The sequence below is a fragment of the Apus apus genome, chromosome 14 (assembly GCF_020740795.1).
Source record: "Apus apus isolate bApuApu2 chromosome 14, bApuApu2.pri.cur, whole genome shotgun sequence".
Lineage (NCBI taxonomy): Eukaryota > Metazoa > Chordata > Aves > Apodiformes > Apodidae > Apus > Apus apus.
Window position 1 is genome coordinate 16,189,991 of NC_067295.1, and position 21,154 is coordinate 16,211,144.

The window sequence follows — 21,154 nt, forward strand, 5'->3', positions numbered from 1 at the left end:
GATGTTGCTGTGCTGCTGGAAAAATACATAAATACCCTCAGATCCTTCTTCAGCTCTTGTGATTTCTTTGGAGCAATGACTCCAGGCAGTCAATCTGTGGGAAATACAGGTTATAAATAGATTCCCAGACCCTGTGTCTTGCTGCAGCCAAAATTCCTGCAGAATTCACATGGCTAACAGCAAGATGAGTTGGGAGGGGGATGTGATATGTCCTGGAGAGGATGTCTTATGGCATGTGGCAGCTGGAAGTGAAGGGTGTCAGTGTGTGTTGGGCATGTCGATCCAGCTGGGGCACCCAGTGGGTGCTGTCACCAGCCAGCCAGCAGGAGGATCCTAAGCTGCAGGTCACAAGGCACATGAGTTTATAAAATCAGTAAAACATCAACTGGGTAGATAAAAAATGCTGACAGCAGGGACACTCTTACAGGGAAATCCTCTGCATTCTCACCTTCTTCCTGAACTGGAGGTTACATTTATGAGTCCTGGTTAAAACAGAGCAGGGAGGAGGAAAGTCATGTTTGTGTGAAACCATGAAACAGATGGGGCTACAGTATCTATGCAAGCTGGAAAAGAGTACAGCTGAGGTGGGAAGATCCAGAAAGAAAAGGGAAGATCTTTCCAAATGGGGTCTCCTGAGGCACGAGTGTCTGTACACCAGGTTGGAGCCTCTGTTAGGGGAAAACCCAGTGTGGGGAATGCAGCTGGATTGCTCTGCTTTCCATTACCTCGGGCTCCAGCAGCCCTTGCTCTCTCCCCAGCTGGTGGGATGAGCCTTGTTCCAGAGGCTCTGCCTTCAGTGCTGGAGCACAGCACAGGGAGGGGAGAAGCTGCTGTCCCCTGAGGCTTCCCACCAACAGCAGAGACTGAAGCTCTGGCCTGTGAGGTGGGTGATCTCTGCCCAGGCTGTGCAGATCCAGGACAGCTCTCCAGAGATCCTCTTTGGCCACGTGGGTGGAAGGAAGTGAGTGACTGTAGTTTTGGGGGAAAACACTGTTTCAGCAAAGAGAGCTGTGTTCTGGTGTTCTGAAGTGAGACAGGGACAGGAAAAGCTACCAACCTGGAGATTTGGCCAGGGTGTTTGGAAAACATCTGCAGCAATTCATCACACAGCCCCTGTGAACACCATGTGCAGGAGTGTCCTGCCTCTGGGTTACTCTGCCAGTGTTTTTTTCTGACATGCTGCAGTAACAACAGGGTCTTTCCTCTTACGTCCTGGTAGAAAATGATGCATTTAACACATGCAGGTCCCCATGTAACCAGGCCAGTAGTTTGCATGCCACATGGGAAGCGTGGATTAATCCCCCCCTTGGGGAGTGAATGTGTTAAAGATCATCACATTAACACAGCTGCAAAATCCTGGATCCAAGCTGTGATCTTGGTTCACACCAAATGAAAGCTGTCAGACAAGGAAAGGGTCTTATCCAGTTGTTTGTAGAGAGTCCCCAAATTGCTGAGGTATTTATTTATGGGGCTGGTTTGCCCTCAAGGCTTCTCACTACCTGATTTACAATCTGGGAAAATGCAGCCAAATGGAAACCTGACGGGTCCTTCCTTTTCTTCCCGATCGTCTCACAGTGTGGGTTCTTGTGACAAGGAGGGGATGGGGCTCCTGTGGCACAAAGAGCACCCATCGACCAGGGCTTCTCCTGCTGAGGACTCATGCACTGGGGCTCAAGATAGTGTTGGGCAGACTGCTGAAATACCTGCAGTAAATTCATCAGGGTTATCACTAATGCCATGGTCATCCACACCTCCCCAGGCATCACTGCCTTGGGTGAGAGACTCTCCTGCACCAGCACTGCTGCTTGCAAAGGGCACTCACTGCACACCCTGGGAGGGCCCCAGCAGACCTGACTCCCTCAAAGTGAACTTCTTCTTCACCCAGTGCATGTTTCTGTGCTGGAAAGTCTTAAACAATCCTATCAGAGAGCGTTGTGGTGGGATTTGCATGACCACTTGATGCTCTGAGTGTTTGCACACTAGCAGTTAATTCCTTGGGATGTGCAGCTCCCAGGGATGGGGGATGGACTGGGCTCATTGCCACTGGAGGCTGCAGATGCCAAAGTTTGCATGGGTTAAGAGAAGAGAAAAAGAAACTATTAGCAAAACTCATGGTGGAAAAAAACATCAATAAGAATGAAATGCAAAGATCTAAGCTCTGGGGAAGAAGGTCTCTTGTCCACAGTCTGGGCTTGGATGTGACCCCAAGTCTCTGTCATCAGTGAGCTGAGGCTCTGCCTGATGCTGAGTTTGAGCCTGAGGCCCATGGAGGATGGAGGATGGAGAGGAGCAAGGGTCAAAGACAAATCTTTTCCTATTTCTCAGAGTTACTGGTAGTGTATGACAAATTTATTTTCTCATCTGTCTTTGTAATACTGATGGATAAAGGTTAAAATGCTGCCGATTCTTTGCTTATTAGAGGAAGTTCAAACATGAGGCTTACATACCTCAGAGAGGCAAGGCTTTCCAGCCAAATCCATGTACATTTATTCCCAAATGTCTTCCTTATAGTTGAAGAAAGGTCCTGTCTTTTCCCATCTCAAGATATTTGTGGGCAGGACAGTGAGGGTTGTTTTGCTGTACTTGTTTGGGAAGTGTCTGTGCAGTGGGATGGAGGAGAGCACAAGTTGGCTCAGCCCAGCCATCCTGCCAGTTCTGCAGGCATCAGGCTGTGGAGCATGAAGGAGAAGACCCCCCCTCTGCCCAGAACCAGCAAATGGTCAAACTGGGTGCTGCTGTAGCAGCTCTCTGTGGCTTGTGCCCAGACACTCCTATATCCATATAAGCAGAGGTCCACACAGAGTCTATTCTGGTGACAAAGAAAGGACAATAATCCATGGCTTTATTGCTTTTCCTAATTGCTCTTTTATTATTTTCCCTATTTAGGTAACAATTAGGAGATAGAGGAGAAGGGAAATGCCAGTTCTGAGTCTGTTGTGTGGTTGACTGATGCTAGAAGAGGTTGCAGTAATGTATTTAGATTCTAACAGTCTTCTGGGCAAAACTGATTGAGACAGGCTGTATATGAAAGCTAATGATGGAAAGACTGCATCAGGTGGAGGAAGGTATTTAAGATTCTATAAACATCACTGCCAGATTAAGGTCTGATTAATCAATTCAGACTAACATCAGATTAATATAATATTCTTCTTTGCTGCTGATCTCAGACAAGACCTTTCAGCTCCAGACCTCCATCATCTGTTGCATAGGCAGGAGCGCTTGATGAGCTCCATCCTGTTCCCTGTGGGCAGCAATCACACTGGAATGGAGCTTGTTGTTTTCCTTTATTTAGTTTCAACTTCCTCTTCTAGAATTCAAGAATTACTGCCAGTATCTGTGAGCTGAAAATCTCCTTTTTATTACTCCTGAACTTGACTTAAGACTTAAGACAGAGTTTTACAAGGCACTTTAAGCCAGAAAGGTTTCCAAATTCAGCTGTCCATTTTTCATCTCTCTGAATGCATTCAGCTGAAACCAAGCTTCATAGCAAGGATTTTGAAATGCTCCAGACATGCAGACAAGTGCAGAACATCTCTGGAAGGACTTCTGATATCTACTCATATCACACACTCAGTTTCTTGCTCACTCATCTGCTAGGAGCACATCCTTGCATCCACTGGTGATACCTATGCTAGAATAACCTTCCACTTCTCATCCTGCTTGGCAAGGTCAGTGTTATCAGTCAGCTCCAGTTCTCAGATTTATTCACAAAAATGTTCATTGTTTGGGATGTTAAAGGAATATAAATTCTTTTCTTGTATCATCGTTTCAATGCCTCAGCTCTGGAAAAACATTACTGGTGGGCACCTACAACATCTTGGAAGGCTTGTTGTTTCTATACCATATCATCTGCCAGGGGCAGTAAACCTCCATCTCTGGAACAGCTTGCCACTCAGGCTGTAGCATCACCACCAAGTAGAGACAGAACTCCAGCCATCAGGAGAGGCAGTTGTTAGTTCTTAGTAGGTAGTCTTATCAGTCTGCAGATGAAAAAGTTACTTCTGTTCTCCTTCGTACTTTGAAGCAAGTACTGATTAAGAACCATCAGAGGAGCTGTCTTGCAATCAGCAGCTATAGTTTTCACAAGTAAGCTGTTTTGGTTTTTTTTTTTAAGAGACTCAGAGACTCTTTCAGAGACTTCTAATTTCCCCAGGAAATCTGGTCATGCTCTGCACTGGTCTGGAAGACCATAGCATCTTCAAACAGGTTTTGTTCTAAACACATTCAATCATTCAGTTCCAGTAGGCATCACCACATCTGTGTTGCACCTGGCTGCAAAAACACATGGCAAATTCCCTGTTAATTTGGCATTGATGTTTATTAGGGTTGAACCCAGCCTAGACCTGAATGAGGAAGGGTCAGGTCCAACTCCTGTGAGAGGAAGGCAGACATCAGTGCAGAACTTTTAATAGGGTGGTTGAGGAGGTCTCCAAACCCCTGCTGCCCCAGGAAATCAGCCTGTACTTTACCACCCCTCTTTTCAGGTTTTATCTCCATCTTTTGCTGACAGAGTAGTGCTGCCTAACAATAGGGAGTTGTTGAGTGGCCATGGCCTCCAGTCAAATTCAAAAGCCCCAGATAAGGGGCTGATTCTGACTGTGGTGATGTGGTTTGTCTGGGAAGATGTTTCCCTGGCAATTAAATCCCCTGGGAAAAGATTGTGGTCTTCTGCGAGCTGGGAGAGAATGTGGAAGGACTGTATGAGAGCTATTAGAAGCTGGAAGCCCTATTTTTAATTTTCTCTGTGTTGGGTGAAGTCAGCTTCAGCAGGAATTGAAGGGCTAATAGAGGGCTCTTCTCCTGGGGCAGGAGGTGTGAAGTGTTGCATTTGGGTGCCTGTTGTTTTCTGGAGATGCTGCCCGGTCCCTGCAAGGCACACAAGGTCTCAGTGGTGTGTTCAGAAACTCTTTGCACAGCCTGTGCTTGGGGTCTGTTTGCTCATCTGGGTCTGTTGGTGCATTCTAGTCCTCGCGTGGCTGAAGAGCTACCTTAGCCTGCAGAGACCTGGAGGGCAGGAGGGCCCAAGGCAATGTGGGGTCCAGAAAGGGGGAATTAAGCATCCAAGTGTTGGGGGCCATTTACAAGTGAACCTGGGGGAGCAAATAGCTCAAACATAATAGAACAACATAGAACAACATAGAATCCTAGGGGTTGGAAGGGACCTTGAAAGATCATCTAGTCCAGCCCCCCTGCCAGAGCAGGGTCACCTAGAGTACATCACATAGGAAGGCGTCCAGGTGAGTTTTGAATGTCTCCAGTGAAGGAGACTCCACAACCTCCCTGGGCAGCCTGTCCCAGGGCTCTGTCACTCTTACAGTAAAAAAATTTTTTCGGATATTCACCTTGAACCTCCTATGCTCCAATTTATACCCATTACCCCTTGTCCTATCACTGGTCATCACTGAGAAGAGCCTAACTCCATCTCCCTGACACTCACCCCTTACATATTTGTAATAATCTGAGAGACTGTGGCCTGACAAGAAATTCAGAGTTATCAGGACCAAAGAGCTGCCTGGGCTTTGATGTATTCAAGACTTGCAGGGGATTCAGTAGCTCTCATGCCTTCTTCCTCTGAGGCAGGAATTTCCCAAGCCAATCTCAGGACTGCCCCCTTTCCTGGAGCAGACTCCACCTTGCTCCTGTTGACACAAGACCCTTCCATCCCCACCAGCAGTGTGCCAGACCTCTCTGGGAGCATGGCCAAGGCTGGGCCATGTCTACCAGCAGGAGAACCTCAAAAGCCCACTGCCCATGGAGGGATGGTCTCATAGCCCTGTGAGCCCTCCTGGAGCACACCACAGGTCCGTGTGCCAGGCAATGGGGTGCAGGCTCCTGGGAAATGCAGAAAAACTCTTCTTCTAGGGAAGGAGGGACACTGGGTTGAGTTTAGGCTGTATCTGTGCTGCAGATCATGAGATAGCTTAGCTCTCCTGAGCTGTTTTTCATTAATCTGAACTGGATTTTTTGGAAATGACGGTGAATTGCCCTCTCCATAAAGCATGGGTCTTTGATCAGTGCTTCACAAAGCAAGTACCATCCATTGCTGCATCTTGTGTCAGCTCATTAGGAGTTGCCTTCATAGCAAATCATGCTTGTCAGCTGGGTCTGAGGTCCTGGACCTCACAGTGAGGCAAGGAGAAAGATAAGGCTTTTGTAGCTAGGTCTCAAACCATAGACAGTTTATAGGAAGGAGGCCTTGTAATGAAGGTGAAGTCCCTGAGCAGAAGATAAAGCCCAGCAGCTGTTCCAGAAGTAAGGCAGGTGTATCAAACAGGATGTTTTTTGGGTCATTGTCTCACCTACGACCCCAGGCTGGGACCGATGTCTGAAGCATGATAAAGAGCAGTGAACATGCACCAGGCTTCTTGGAGCAGCACTGCCAGGGCAGGGCTTGGCCTCATGGATGCCAAGTGTCAGTGTTGAAGGTAGTGCTGGTAGCCTTGTTCACACACTGCTCAGTGATTTAAAGCATGGTGGGTGTCCTGATCCTGAACAAGCAGCCCACTCCAGAAGGCTGTTGTCCATGAGGCTGCCCTGCTACCACAGGATGATTGCTCTTCATAAGCCTGTAGAGAACTGGGAACGAGAGACTTTCAGCATTAACTATAGCTCATTTTTCTGGTAGCCCACTGTTTCACAGCTGATTGAGAGCTGCCTGGAGAGATGTTAAAAGCCCCTTTGTCCTTGTGTGGAGAGGTGATCTAAAATAGGAAGAGTGCAGTGTGGGACACGCACGACACTGTGACTTTGCAACATTTGGGACAACAAAGTCATCACTGCTACAAATCAATTAAGCCAAAAAGCCCATCTGTATTCCCTAGTTTCCTCCTGAGACCTCTGCACCTGCAGGTCAGTCCCATGGAAGTGGGCAGCAAAGTGCCCCAAGAAGTTCTGTGAGGTGCAACCAGTGTAAGGTATTTCAGACCCCCCCTCTTCACACGCTGTGACCACTTACTGCACAAGCAGGTGTGGGTCAGGCCCTGTTTTCTGTGCTGTGCTTGCAGGCTGGGACTCAGCCCCTGGCAGAGCAGCTGCCCAGCCCGAGCCCCCTGAAGAGCCACTTCTACCCCACAAGTCTCTCCTGGCTCTGATGCTGCACATCAAGGGCTCTCTGGATTGAGAAGGGAAAGGGTTTTTCCTTTCTTATTCAGAACATGCCTCAAGAGTTTTGGCTTGGGAGCTCAGCTCATACCAGAGTTCTTCTGCCAGATGTGGGCCTATCATGAGGTTTTTTTCTGTTTAATCATACAAAGAAAAATGTATTTGCCTTTTCCAGAAGATATTTTCACTGCAAAATCTCCTTCTTAGTCCTAGAATATATTTTCCCCCTTACTTAATTATATGTTTTATTTTGTGTGCTCATGTTTTGCCAAATATGAAGTGTGAGGATGATACTGTTTTGGAGACAGACTGATGAGGCCCTGCTGTTCCCAGCCCAAAGGTTAATGCTAATGCAGGGTTTTGCAGGATGCTCCTTGGGCAGCACATCAGCATGTTTAGCTCTGAGGGCTTCTGGGCAGCTCAGCTGGTACATCAGAGGAGTCTTAACCTCCAAATCACCAGGCAAAGCCTGACATTAGAGGCACTGCCAATGAAAGGCAGTTGCACAAACCTCCTGGGCTGGCAGCAGGAGCTGCTTAAACAAATTGTCACAGTTTGAGTGTTCTTAGACTTGTTAAACTCGAATGAGATGTTTTGTGGCCCTGCAGCATGGCAGGTGGGTGTGCACAAAATACCAACAGGAGGACGATGGCAAATTCAGGCAGTTCCCTGCCTGAACGTAACAGAGGGGTATACAGCGTGTTCCAGACTTGTCCAGGAAGGCACCATGTGGGTGCCCTGCAGCAGGTCCCACCCCACTCTGCAGTGCCCGTGCAGCTGGCCACCACGCTGGGATGGTCCTGTCTGGGGCAGAGAGAACTGAGGGCAGTGACTGGGCAGAGCCAACTTTTGGGGTGGCTGAAGGGGCTGCAGAAAGAGGGCCTGACCCTGCTTCCATTTGTATCCTGTAGATTGGTCTGGGGTAACACAGCAGCAAGTGAGCTGCAGCTTGCTGTGAGCCAGCAGAGTGGCACTGCCTCCCTGAGCTTGGTGCTGGGGACAGGGGTCTGACAGCAGGGTGGGTGAGAGACCCACTCCACGTGGTGCTGGCACACGAGGGATCACAGAATCACAGAATTATTGAGGCTGGGAAAGATCTCTGAGATCATCAAGTCCAGCCCATAACCTGACACCACCACATCTCCAGACCATGGCACTAAGTGCCACCTCCAGCCTTTCCTTGAACACCTCCAGGGATGGTGCCTCCACACTTCCCTGGGAAGCTCATTCCGATGTCTAATCACGCTTTCCATGAGGAAGTGCTTCCTAATATCCAACCTAAACCTTCCCTGGAGCAGCTTCAGGCCAGGCCCTCCTGTCCTGTCACTGGTTTCCTGGGAGAAGAGCCCAACCCCAGCTGAGCACAACCTCCCTGCAGGGAGTTGCAGAGAGTGTAGAGAGTGACAAGTCTCCTCCAGACTAACCAACCCCAGCTCCCTCAGCCTCTCCTCATCAGACTTTCCCTCTAGTCCTTTCACCAGCCTCATTGTCTCCTCTGGACCTGCTCCAGCACCTCAAGATCCTTCTTGCAGTGAGGGGCCCAGAACTGGACACAGGACTCGAGGTGAGGCCTCCCCAGTGCTGAGCACAGGGGGAGAATCACCTCCCTGCTCCTGCTGGCCACACCATTCCTGACACAAGCCAGATGTCATTGGCCTTCTGGGCCACCTGGGCACACTGCTGGCCTGTGTTCAACTGGTTGTCAACCAGCACCCCCAGGTCCCTCTGCTGGGCTGCTCTCCAGCCACTCCTCCCCAGCCTGAAGCTCTGCAGGGGGTTAACGTGGCCATGGGCAGCCCCTCAGCACGCAGAGGTGCACAAAAGCATTTGCTCCAGTCCCACCAGAGCTTTCTGCCCCTTGTCCTCCCCTGGGCTGGCAGGTGTCCTCCAGCATCGTGGCAGGTTGCAGGTGGGTTGTGTCTGGCTGCAGGCATCTGGCAGGGGGCACAGAGGGGCTGGTAGCAGGCAGGTGGTGTCTGTGTTTGATTCAGGCAGCTGGCAGGGGGTGCAGAGGGGCTGGTGGCTGCAGCTGAGGAGCATTATCAGCTCCAGCTGCACCACCACTGAAAAGCAGAGCTGGGAGAGGGAGAAGTGACCAGCAAAGACTGAGATAGTGTGGGGAAGAGTAACAGCTCTCAAGGAGGATTTTGTAGTGATGGAAAAGCAATGTCAGTTATTTATTGAAATAAGCAAAATATTTAGGGGGGAAAAACCCCAACACATAAAGCAAAAGCACCGTAGCTCTTTGATGCTCCGGGGTTTCTAAGGTTTCCCGGGCCCTCGGGGCGGGCACGTTGCTCCGCTGTGCGGGATCTCTCGCACCCGAGCCTGCCGAGCTGCGCCTTGTGCCAGCCCCGCGCCCTGCGCGCTCCGCAGCGCTGCTTTCCCAGCCTTTAAAAGGCACAGCGATCTCGGGACAGCCGGTCGCTTTTTCCAGCCTTCCTGCTTTAGCACGTGTCTCCTGGTTTGGAGAAGATCAGCGCAGCTACCTCCTTAAGAGCTCCCAGCAGCGAGGGGCAGGTTTTCCTAAGCATCCTGCCCCGGGGCAGTGCGCTTTGCTCTGCCTGCCCTCCTGCCCTCCTGCCTGCCTGCCCTCCTGCCTGCCCTCCTGCCTGCCCTCCTGCCTGCCCTCCTGCCTGCCCTCCTGCCTGCCCTCCTGCCTGCCCTCCTGCCTGCCTGCCCTCCTGCCTGCCCTCCTGCCTGCCCTCCTGCCTGCCTGCCCTCCTGCCTGCCTGCCCTCCTGCCTGCCGGGCGGGCAGCGGGACGAGCTGCCGGGCTCCTCTCTGCCGTCGCCCGCAGGCTCAGCTCGCTTGGCTGCTCCGGGCACCCCGCGGAGTTTCCAGGAGCAACTTCCAACGCGTTTCGTTAATCTGAGAACACGAATCTCGGTGGAGCAGCGAGTTCCTGCCTCGGCTGAGCCACGGTAAGCGCGGCTGCACCCCCGGGCCGAGCAGCCCGGGGACCCGCACCGGCTCCCGCAGCCCTGCCAGCCCCCGGGCCGGCGGCGCTGGATGCCCGGAGCCCTTCCGGGCCGGGTGGCTCCGTCCCGTTCCTCTGGGCCCTCCCGAGCATCCCGCGGCCGGGCGGGGCGGGGATGGCTCCCGGGGCCGCCCCTCGTCCCCGCGTCCTTCGCCGCCTGCCCCCGGAGCTCCGGCGGTAGCAGCGCCGTGCGGGGCCCCCGGTGCAGCCCGGCGGGAGGAGCCCGCGGGAGCAAGTGAGCGGGGAGCCCTTCTGACTTCTTCTCCCCCCCCCCCCCCCATTTCTGACTTCTCCTCCCCCCCCCCATTTCTGACTTCTCCTCCCCCCCCCCATTTCTGACTTCTTCTCCCCCCCCCCCCCCCCCATTTCTGACTTCTCCTCCCCCCCCCCCATTTCTGACTTCTCCTCCCCCCCCCCCCATTTCTGACTTCTCCTCCCCCCCCCCATTTCTGACTTCTCCTCCCCCCCCCCATTTCTGACTTCTCCTCCCCCCCCCCCCATTTCTGACTTCTCCTCCCCCCCCCATTTCTCCCTTCTCCTCCCCCCCCCCATTACTCCCTTCTTCTCCTCCCCCCCCCCCCATTTCTGACTTCTCCTCCCCCCCCCCCATTTCTCCTCTCCCCACGCCCGTTTCTCGCGGGGCAGTGGGAGCACCGGGAGCACCGGGCTGCGCTGCCGGATCCCGGGAGTTACAAAACACCTCCTGGCTTTGCCGCACGCGGGTTTTTTTTTTGGTGGTGTTTTTCTTTTTTTTTCTCTTTTCCCTTTTACACTTGGAGCAGCTAATTGGCTGGGCAAACACTCCCGGCAGGGGTGGGATTACTTCATGCTCTTGCAATGCTGTTTTGCTGTTGGATTTCGGTCCTTTCTCGTGAACCGAGCCCGCCCGGCCGCGCTGCCCCGGGACCGCGGTGAGGGGCGTCGCTGCTCTGCCCCCAGAATCTTTTCTTCTATTCTTACCAGCTTTTCACTTTTTAAGGGGGATTTTGGTTTTTGCGTTGGTTTCAGGGGAGATTCGGTCTTTTGAGCGGGGCGTCCGGCAGGTCCTGCAGTAAATCCCGCGCGTCGCTGTGTGCCCTGAGGCTTCCTCATCCGGCAGGTTAACTCCACCACTAGGGCTTTTTCTTTCTTTTTCAAGGATATTTCTGTAGGAAATGTAAGATCCAGGGAGGGGACGATGCTGTGCTTGGCTTGTTAGCAGTGGGCTGTTTTCTGCCCAGGCTGATGTCCTGGGGAGGGAGGGGGTCCTGGCTCCTGCAGCCGTGGTTCATCACGGTGTGGAGCAGCTCTGAGCTCTGCTTCATCCCCTCAGAGACTGTTTTCCTCTTCGATTACTGCAAGGTGGGTTTCCTCAGTTGTGTCTGAGAATGGAGGAACAAGAAAAGTTCTCATGCAGATGCCGTTGAAAGGCAACCAGCCAAACCAGCAGCAATGGCTCTCCTAAGAACACAGTTTTTCTAGGTGTGTTCCTTGAAAAGCTGATTCTTGGATACAAGCAAGAAGTGATGTGTCTTTTTAAAGAAGACTGAGGAGGTGAGCCCTGGATGTTGACTCCTTCAGGTCAGGAGCCACCAGGATGCTTAAAGGTGGGGATGAACAACGTGGGGCTGTTCCTCGGGCTGGCTGGGTGCATGTTTGCCTTGCTGCAAAGTGTGCAAGCAAACTCTGTGTGTGTCTCATGCTCAGCTTTCCTGCAGGGTCCCCCTCCAAAGGGGATGCAGAGCGTGGTGCTCAGGAGCAGCTTGCTTATCCTCCCTACCTTTCCCCTGCAGGTACTTCTTTTTGTGCTCTTAACTAACAATTACAGCAGTAAAATAGGGAGGGAGCTATTTGTCTTCCTTCTTTATTGTAAATATTTTACATGTCAAACAGTAACCCTCAAAATAATTAAAACCAAGGAAAGGTGCTTTGTACATCTTAAACCTGGGCTTCCCCTGATGATATCATCCTCTGGGGTGGGGATGCCTGCTTTACTTGCCTGAATTAATTTTATTGCAGTACTAAAGAACTCCCATGTGGTCCCTGGACCTCATCCTGCATTTTGAGGAGTTCAGGACTTGCTGAGAAGCTGCTTTTCTTCCCTGAAAGGTAGTGCTGTTAGGTGGGAAACTTCATATCCCAGCCTGTCTTGGGAACCTGTAAGTTGACCCCCACCAAAGAGAGTCTTGGTCAATACATGTTTTAAAAGTTACTTGTATCATCTAAAGTTACGAAAACTTGATATTTCTCATAATAGTTGCATGAATTTGCTTATGTCCTTCCTTCCCCCCTTCTGCTAAGCAAAATTCCACATCTATTTTGATGCTAACAACAACTGTTCAAGTGCTTCCCAGACCCAGGGCATCTACAGGCTATTTGTGTTTGCCCACTGGAGCAGTGTCAGTCTTGGTTGGCCTTCTCCAGTGCAGGGAGAGGGGATGGAGGTGTAGGGAAGGCAAATGCTTTTGGTGAGGTTGCTGCATGCTGCAGAAGGGCCTTTGCCTCTGCAAGGGAAGCGTTGCAATCTTGGTGCCTTCTCCTGGAGAACAGCTTCTTTGGGCATGAGGCACCTCCTGCCCCGAGCACTGCAAGGAGCTGTCATAATTTTCCTGAAGTGGCATCTGCTGTGATGTTAGCGAGGAGCAAGTTGCACTCTTGGTGTTCACCTGGGTGAGAACTTGGGTGACAACGTGTATCCTGTGTTCCTATGGGGTAATTAAATCAGCGGTCAGGAAAAGGTGAGATGTTATCCTCAGCGTGGCAGTTGTTATGGTGATAGGCCTTTTCATTATCAGCCCTTTAACTCCAGCAAGTCATAACTTGAGAGCAAACACTCCTCTTGTTAGCTTTAAGGATTTAATTTTGTTATGAGGGCAAACGATTGTCATTTGCACAGAGCTCAGCCACAGCAATTGTCTTTTTCCTTGTCCTCCACTTTGCAGCATTGTTAGCAGTGGGAATTGCAGGGCAGAGCAGGGGTTGGCAGCCCACGCTGCTCCACTCCCCTCCAAGCAGTGGAAGGGACCGGGTGGCTGGGAAACCTGGGCAGCTGGAAGTACAACTGCAGGGGATGTCACTTGTGGTGGGGAGCTGAGCCAAAGTGTAACTGAGAGCCCTGTCAGTCCCAGCAGTGGGGGCTGGCAGGGCCTGGGGACACCCTTTGGTGGCTGCTGGGGGTGCCTGGCTGCTCTCTGGCTGCCACAGCGCTGGGGGCAGCCACAGCCACCACTCCTGGGACTCATGTCTGTCCCAGAAAGGATAAATGTGTGTTGGCTGCTCCAGCAGTGCTGGGCTGAGCTCGACGTGCTGAGGCAGCCAGGGCTGTGCTCAACTTGGGGTGGAGTTGCTCCTCCTTCCAGCCTGCATCCTCTCCAGGCTGTTCTTGCCCTTTCCTTCTGACTTGCTTCATCCCTGCCTCAATACTGAGATGTTAAATGCCATCTCTGTGGTCAGCTGGGGCAGGTGAGTGATGCTGGGTCCTGCTGAGGCTGTGTTTAATGCCACAGCCTGTTTGCTGGGGCTGCAGGCTCTACAGCAGGAAGGGACAAGTGACAGATGCTGTGGCTCTGGGCAGCCCCATGGTCATGCTGCTGCTTTCTTGTATCCCTGTGTCTGTCTGCTCAGCAAACACTTCTGGAATCTCCTGCTATTTTATGTGATTGTCTCAAAACCACAGTTACCTGTGTGTCATTGGGTCAGAATCACAGAACGTCTGGGGTTGGAAGGCACCTCTGAAGGTCATTGAGTCCGAGCCCCCTGCCAGAGCAGGACCAAGACTAGGGCAGGTCACTCAGAAAGGCATCCAGACAGGTCTGGAAAGTCTCCAGAGAAGGAGACTCCACCACCTCTCTGGGCAGCCTGTCCCAGGGCTCTGTCACCCTCACAGGAAAGAAGTTCTTCCTCATCTTGAGGTGGAACTTCCTGGGCTCCAGTTTGAATCCATTGCCCCTCGTCCTGTCCCAGGGCACAAGTGACAAGAGCTTGTCCTGCCTTCTTGATGCCCTCGTGTATTTATAGACATTCATTAGATCCCCCCTCAGTCTTCTCCTCTCTAGACTGAGCAGCCCCAGGTCTCTCAGCCTTTCCTCATCAGGCAGGTGTTCCAATGAGAATGAGAGCATGTGGGCCCGGTTGTGTTCTCCTTCTGAGAGCCAGGGCACTGCTTGGTTTATTTTGTGTGTGCAAAAAGGTATGAAGGCCATGTAGGTGGAGGACACGTGTAGAGCTGGGGGACAACAGTGTCATTTCAGTGGCACTGGATTGTCCCTGACAGAGTTCCAGGGTGGGCTGAATGATGTTGTGTGAGTGGAACCAGTTGCTGTGGTCTTTGTCCCCCCTCGGCTGCTGGACAGGGTGGGAGAGGGATGGCTGGGGCCACCTGAGTCCCTTGCTGCTCCTTTCCCTCCCTGAGGGAAGGGGTGACAATGTGTCTGGGTGCTCTGATGCCATTCAAGCCCTTTGTTCAGCCATCTGTTGTCACTGAGGGCACGGGACAGGATGCAGCCTGCTTTGATCACCCCATAGGTTGACCTCGCTGCAGGACAGTGCCCATAGGAAAGGCAGTGCAGGAGCACAGGCCCCCCATTCTGGAGAGTGAGGGTCTGCTCTGCCATCACAGGCAGGGGGCCTGGATCACCTGTGGTCTTGTGCCTGGGCCCCCTTTGGAGCATGGCTGATGTTTGGTGTGCACAGCCCCGTGGGGGTGATGCTGAGGTCACTCAGTGGTGCTGGCAGCCCTGGGCCTGGCACAACTTGCTCTAGGTGGAGTGTTTGCACTAGAGAGCCCAGGCTTCCCGGAGCTGTAACAGGAAGTTACTTTTTGTGATAAATTGATAGCTTCATTTTTTGACCTTTTGAAAGCTTTTCATGCATTAGCTGCATGTAGGAAATGTAATTTTCCGTGCTGAGAAACGGTGAGTTCCTGCTCTGAAGCAGAAAGGCAGACGTGATCTTTTTTTGGATGTTTGGCAGAGCTCATTTAGTGTGCAGCAAGGCTTGGGACCCAGGCTGAGATCCTCTGCCTCAGAGTCTGTGTCCGTGTGACAGGGGAGTTGAAAAGGGGAACTGGGTGAGTTTAGTAGAGTTTTGTGTTGTTTTTGTTTTTTTTTTTCCCTGGTGGCTGTGAAGCTCCCAGAGAGAAACCAAGGCACAAGGGCTTCCAGACTTAAAGATTTTAGTGAATGGAGACCAGCTTGAGGGGAAAAATGAAATGCTAAAATGATGGAGGTTGGTCCTGAGCCCCTGGGGCTCCTCTGAGGCTGTTTCCCACTGACAGTGGTGCCTGCCTGTCGGGGTCTGGTCCTGCTGTGCTGGCAGGATGCTCTGTGGGCATCTGTGCAGCTGTCACTGAGCTGTCATCTCTTACTGTTCTTTTAGGTTCCCGGGGCTGTAGTATCTGTGCTGTCCCTGTGCTGGGTTCTTGGGAGTAGCCCTGTCTCAAAGGAGAGGCAGCAGCCTGCCTGTCCTCTGGACTTGCTCCAGTCCCCCCCCTACAGCTGCTGTGGTCTACAAAACACTCAGATGAGCACCCTGTGCATGCCTGCAGGTCACTGGTGCCAGTACCCAGCTGGTTTTGGGGGTGTGTGATGTAATGTATGCAGTATAAAACCCATTTCTTGCTCTGTTTTTGTTTACAGGAGGCATTTGAGGACAGCAGCACCTCAAGGCATTTGGTGCTCGTGTTGTACAGCAGACTCAGCTGTGACAGAGGATGACTCTGCCTCTCAGGGCATCCAGAGTGACTCTGGGAGAGCTGTCCCCACCTGTGAGCCTGCAAGTGGTAAGAGTTGGGCAGGGCAGCTGCCAGTCTTGCATTCAGTGTTTTCTGGAGTGCTAAGAATGGGCACATATAGACAAGAAACCCCAGAAGTCCCTCAGATGGTAGTTCTGCTTCTTTCACTTGGAAGTTCCCTTCTGCTGTATATTGGTGTGTCATTAAGATGGGAAGAGTGCAGTTGCCCTCTGGCTGTGCTTGAGCTTCTTAGATTGAACCTTTTAACTTCTCTGCTACTTTGCTCCAAAAACATCCCATTCTGAGAGTAGAGTGCAGAGGGGAAACTGGGCTAAAATCTTCCTTGAATGCATTTTTGGGTCATAAGCTGAATATATCAGTACTGCTTATTAACCTGTGTATCAGACTGGGTTGGGGACTGTCAGGTGCATGCACACAAAAAATCCCCATCACAGCAGATGGGTGTGTTTGCAGGGAGCTGCCTGGAGTGACTGAGCTCCAGACATGCCTTTGAGGACCACAAACAGAGTTGTCATCTTTTCCTCATCTGTGATGAGTAGAACAGTTTTTCCCAGGTGCCCAAGAGCTGCAAGACCTTGTTGATAGCAAAGGCTGGAAGGCTTTTGGCTGCAGGACAGAGGTCAGGGTGGGGGGGTGATGTGGTAGCTTGAGGTCTTTGTGTCCCTCAGCTTGGGCATGAAGCAGGAGCTGTGTGGTGGCTGTGCCATAGGTGGTGGCACACATCCCCAGGAGCAGAGGAGTGAGTGATGCCAGGTGGGTTAAATCAGGCCCAGGCTGCAGGTGAAGCTGACCAAGGAGTGTGTAAACCCTCCTGTGCTGCAGCCTGCTTCCTGCTCTGCCTGCTGCTGCCCCCGGGGTCCCAGCCCCTCTCCCTGCTGAGCAGCAGAACCCATGTCCCAGACTTTAGGGTGTTGTTCATGGGGGGTCTTTCCTCTGCTTCATCCCCCAGTCCTGATAGCCTGTATCTCCTTCCCAGGCATGAGAAGAGGTGCTCCTGCTGGGACAGGTGGTTCCCCAGGCTCTGAAGCTGGTAGGTGCTGGGTGACTGTGAGTGTACCCCTGTTTGGGACCCTAGCAGTGTCTACTTGTTGGGCTGGAGAGGAGTGAGGTTTTACCATGTTAAGTACACTAATCCTCCCAAAGGGCACAGGGAAAAACATAATCTGGGGAGGTGGCTCCTCATGGAAGGAATTAGGAAGAATCCTTGCCAGTGTGCTGATCCCTCACGTAGGAGGGGACTGACTTGAGGGCAGCTGGCGGGTTGATTTTTTTTTGGCTGATGTTTGCTAAAAGAGGGCAGGTGTGAGAGAGCTCCAGCGAGCTGCTGATGGGTTCAGTGGGGTGTTTCTTGGGGTTAATAACCGTGGTATGAAATGCCACAGAACAGCAAAATCTCTGAAGTGCTGTGAGGCTTTGCAGTGAGTTGGGATGCCCAAAGTTGTTCTCTTCATTCAAAAAAGAAGAAATGAGTGGGTTTGAGAGCAAGGAGGAGGAACCTGCTGTGCAGGTCTGGCAGGGATCTGCATTGGCTGGGGAGTACCTGCTTTGAAGAGGCACAGGGAAGGCTGCTGAGGTGAAGGCAGGAGGAGGAGGCTGCTCCACACGCCAGCACCTCAGGCTGTTGTTTCTGGCTGGGACTGGTGGTGTTTCTCTGTGCTCTCTTCCAGCATGGGATGCAGCCTGCTTCCCAGGGAACAGCACTCTGCCTATGTGGACACTGGCTTAGCTTTCCTCCTATGCAAAATGGGTTTATAGGAATGCAATCCTTTGTAAAGCAGCTCGAGATCTAATGAAAGACATCACTGTGTAAGAGAAAATCTTGTTAGTGAGTTACTCACGTCGTTAACGAGGTCAGATCATGGCCTTGTAACCAAATTAGTTTGTTTTGCTTTAATCAGTTTTAGTAGCTAGAGTGCTCAATAATTACTCATGTCCTTATGAAGGAGATGGGACAGGAAGAGTGTAGCTGCTGGCAGACTCCTCTGACTCTGAGATGAATTGTGCAGATTATTTTGGGAAGGCATCTTTCCAGATGCACGGTGTCCCTGGAGTGATGCTGGGAGGACCCACCTTCAGCCAGGAACAATCACAGGCCATAGCACAGCTCCTCTGCAAAGAGCTCTGTCCTTAGGGCTCTTCAGAGAAACGTTGGCAGCAGGAACTTCTTTGGACTCTGCTGCTGTCTTCATTTTTACAATCCCATTTGACATGCAGCATGCTAAGTGTGTCTCCAAACTCTTCCTTTCTTCAGTCTATGTAAATTGTCTAGACCCCAGGGGCTGTCAAATACTTCTGCTCTCTAAAAAATATCCTCCTAGGTGTTTGTACTTCTAGTGTCTTTATTTTGGGTTTGTTTTTTATTCCCCTGCTGTCAGTGGTGTGTTCCTGAAAGGGCAGCCTGTGGAGGCCAGGATGGATGGGCAGCACTGGGTGCATGCTGAGAGGACATGGCACTGAGAGCCACAGCTGTGGTGAGGACTTGGCTCAGGAGAAGTGATTGTCAGTGGGCAGTACTGCTCCTTACAGGTGTGATCATGCATGTGCCTTCTGCACATCCAGCTGCTGCCCAGCAAGGGGGGAGCTGTGTTGATGGGCAGCAGCAGGCACCTTCTGTCGTGCCTCGCTCAGGGGGACACAGGGTGGGCTGTGGGACCATGGGACCTCCCGTTCCTTGGTCTTGGTAGATCTGTACCTGTCAGCTGTGTCAGATTGTATCTTCTGATCAAAGCTCAGGCTGAATCTGACTGTCCCATGTGTGCTGGAGATGAGTGGGGTTCTCCAGCCCCTGCCTGGCAGCTCGGTGGCAGCAGGACAGAGGGAGAGCCAAGCTGGAGCATCATGGAGTTGATACAGGGCACAGCTCTTGCTGGCACCATGGCCTCAATTTCATTGTGCTCTTTCTTCTTGATGGGTCTTCACAGGGGCCTGGGTGAAGGTCTCTGAGCACACACAGCTCAGCAGCTCATATCAAAGTGGTCCTTGGCTGTGAGAGTTTTTGCAGGAGGACAAGTTCATGCTTGAGCTCCCAGCTTTCCCTTCCCTTGATCCACTTGCTGACGTTAACATATCACTAATTCTTGCTGTTCTTTCTTCTTCCTTCCTAGTGTTCTCTTCTGGCTTGCTTCAGATCTATTTTTTTCCCCCTGAAATTGAGGGAACTGATGGTGGGTAGTGTCTCTCACTTGGAGGAGTGCCGTGGCTATTGGAACAGAAGCAGTTTGCTGGCTGAGATCTCTGCATTATAGGGTTTGTCTGAGTGGTCATAAACAGTGAAGTCTCACTTGTCCAGGCTTGCTGGGTGTGCTCCCAGCACCACCCCTGTGAGCTCTTGAAGGTGGCAATCTCATGGACTCTTCCCTACATTAGAACCAGTGGGAAGAAGTGCTCAAATGTGAGTTTATGCAGCTGATGCTGTGTCTGTAGGATGCAAATCCAACTTCAGAGCTTTCACTGCTGCATGGATGTGCTCCTCTGTTTGTCTGTGCTGAGGAAGCCTTTGACAGACTGAGGCTGCTACAGCTGAGCTGCCATCTGTGATGGCCCTCCTGCTCCTTCCCATACCTTTGGTCTGGTTTTTCTCCCGTGGTGACTTGATTCAAGGAGCTGAACAGACATGAAGCTACTTAGTGGTGTGGTAAGGTGAACTTTGGGTGGTCTTGTCCCTGGGCTTGGAAGCACTGGTGTGGGTGCAGGGAAGGGGCAGCTGCAGGACATGATGCTTCTCCTTGATGAACTTTGTGAGATTCCTCTTTGTCCATTCATCCAGCCTGTCAAGATTCTTCTGAATGTGGCAGCACATCCCTCTGGGACAGACTCAATGACCTGATATTCCTTCTGGGTCACCTACCCTTGCTCCCACCCTTTGTGTGCTTCCTTCTGATGTCTGAGATAAGCAAGGAGCTCCCGGCTCATCCATGCAGGCCACCTGCCATGACTGCTTGGTTTCCAGAAGTGGAGATGAGCTGTTGTTGAGCTTGGAGAACATGATCCATGACAGTCAACTGTGTTCCCCGGGGCTGCTGTTCTCCCCAAGACTCTGTCCCATGTGATTCTTCCAAGCTGGTCACTGAACAGGCCAGTGTCTGCTCTCCTGGAGTTTCAGGGCTGTGGTCTGCAAGCTACCTGTCGTGTTCCTGTCTCTTGGGATCCAGAAGTCCACCATCTCATGGTCACTGCAGACGAGGCTGCTCATGACCTTCACATCCCCTACCAATTCTTCCTCATTTGTAAGTACTAGGCCCAGCAGAGTGTTCCTTGTCATTGGTCCATGGCTCTCCTGATCAGGAAGTTGTTCTTCAGTGCTCTCCAGAAACCCCTTGGCTTCCTTGAGCCCTGCTGAGTTGTTCCTCCAGCAGATATTGGGGTGGCTCAAGTCCCCTGTGAAGACTGGGATTTGCAGACATGAGGCTTCTTTCAGCTGTATAAAGGTCTCATTTACTTTGTGCTGATCAGGTGGTCCATTGCTGACACCCACCACAGTGTCACCTGTGTTGATCTCTCCCCCAGCCCTGAGCCTGAAGCTCTCAGCTGGAAGGCACAACCCTGTGCACTCCGAGCAGCTCCTCCTCGCTCTCCCACAGAGCCCATGCCCATCTGTTGACTCTTTGGACACATCCACCACAGCACTGGTTGTGCCTGCTGTCCCACCATGTCCTGTTGTTCTGGTGGGGCTGCCATGCCCTTGATCTGCCTCCAGGCAGTGAAGGAAAGATGTGTGTCCCCCCCACATCCTGGACCCTGGGGGCTGGAGCCGCGGCACCGTGGGCGCCTCCTTTAATCGGTTTTGAATTTCCCACATTTTAATTCCATTGAATGCCCTTAATTCCTGTGTCGTGGAACAAGGGGAGCTCTGTACAGAAAAGCTCTGTTAGAGACGTGTATTTTGGCAATTCTAAAAATACACCTCACTGGCTGAGGCTTGTGCAGGGTAACCATGGCAACGGGGCTCCAGGAGCAGGGTTAAAAACAATTGCACCAATTAAGGGGAAAACAGAGCTGTTAAAGCTTATAAAACCTAAATATTAAAAAAAACCCCACAACCTAAACAACCCCAAGCAACGAGCATTGTGCCTGATGCTGTGGTCTGTGGGCCATCTCTACTGGATGGATTGAAACTGTCCCCCTTCCACTCCTAAGGAGCATCCCAAGTGCACGTGGATAACTCTGGTGTCCCTGCGGTAGGTTCCGCCCTGCCAGCAGCTCCCAGAGCAGCAGCACAGCAAGATGGACCAAAGAGCAGCCTGGCTGAAACTTGGGAAGAGTTTTGAGGCTAAAAGTGTGGCCTGAGGAACAATTTTGGCCTGTGCCAGGGGGCAGATGTGTGTTAACATTCATGTGCTGGGC

General features: G+C 51.8%; 1 protein-coding gene across 1 annotated transcript in view; it reads left to right on the forward strand.

Annotated features, from left to right (window-relative positions):
• Positions 1–10,261: 10,261 nt before the first annotated feature.
• The window catches only part of LOC127390480 (ankyrin repeat and fibronectin type-III domain-containing protein 1-like), a 248,294-nt gene continuing 237,401 nt past the window's right edge, over positions 10,262–21,154 (forward strand). Inside the window, exons 1-2 of the mRNA XM_051632188.1 lie at positions 10,262–10,315; positions 15,696–15,838. The gene's annotated coding sequence lies outside the window, so the exon portion shown is untranslated. The remainder of the gene's footprint in view (positions 10,316–15,695; positions 15,839–21,154) is intronic.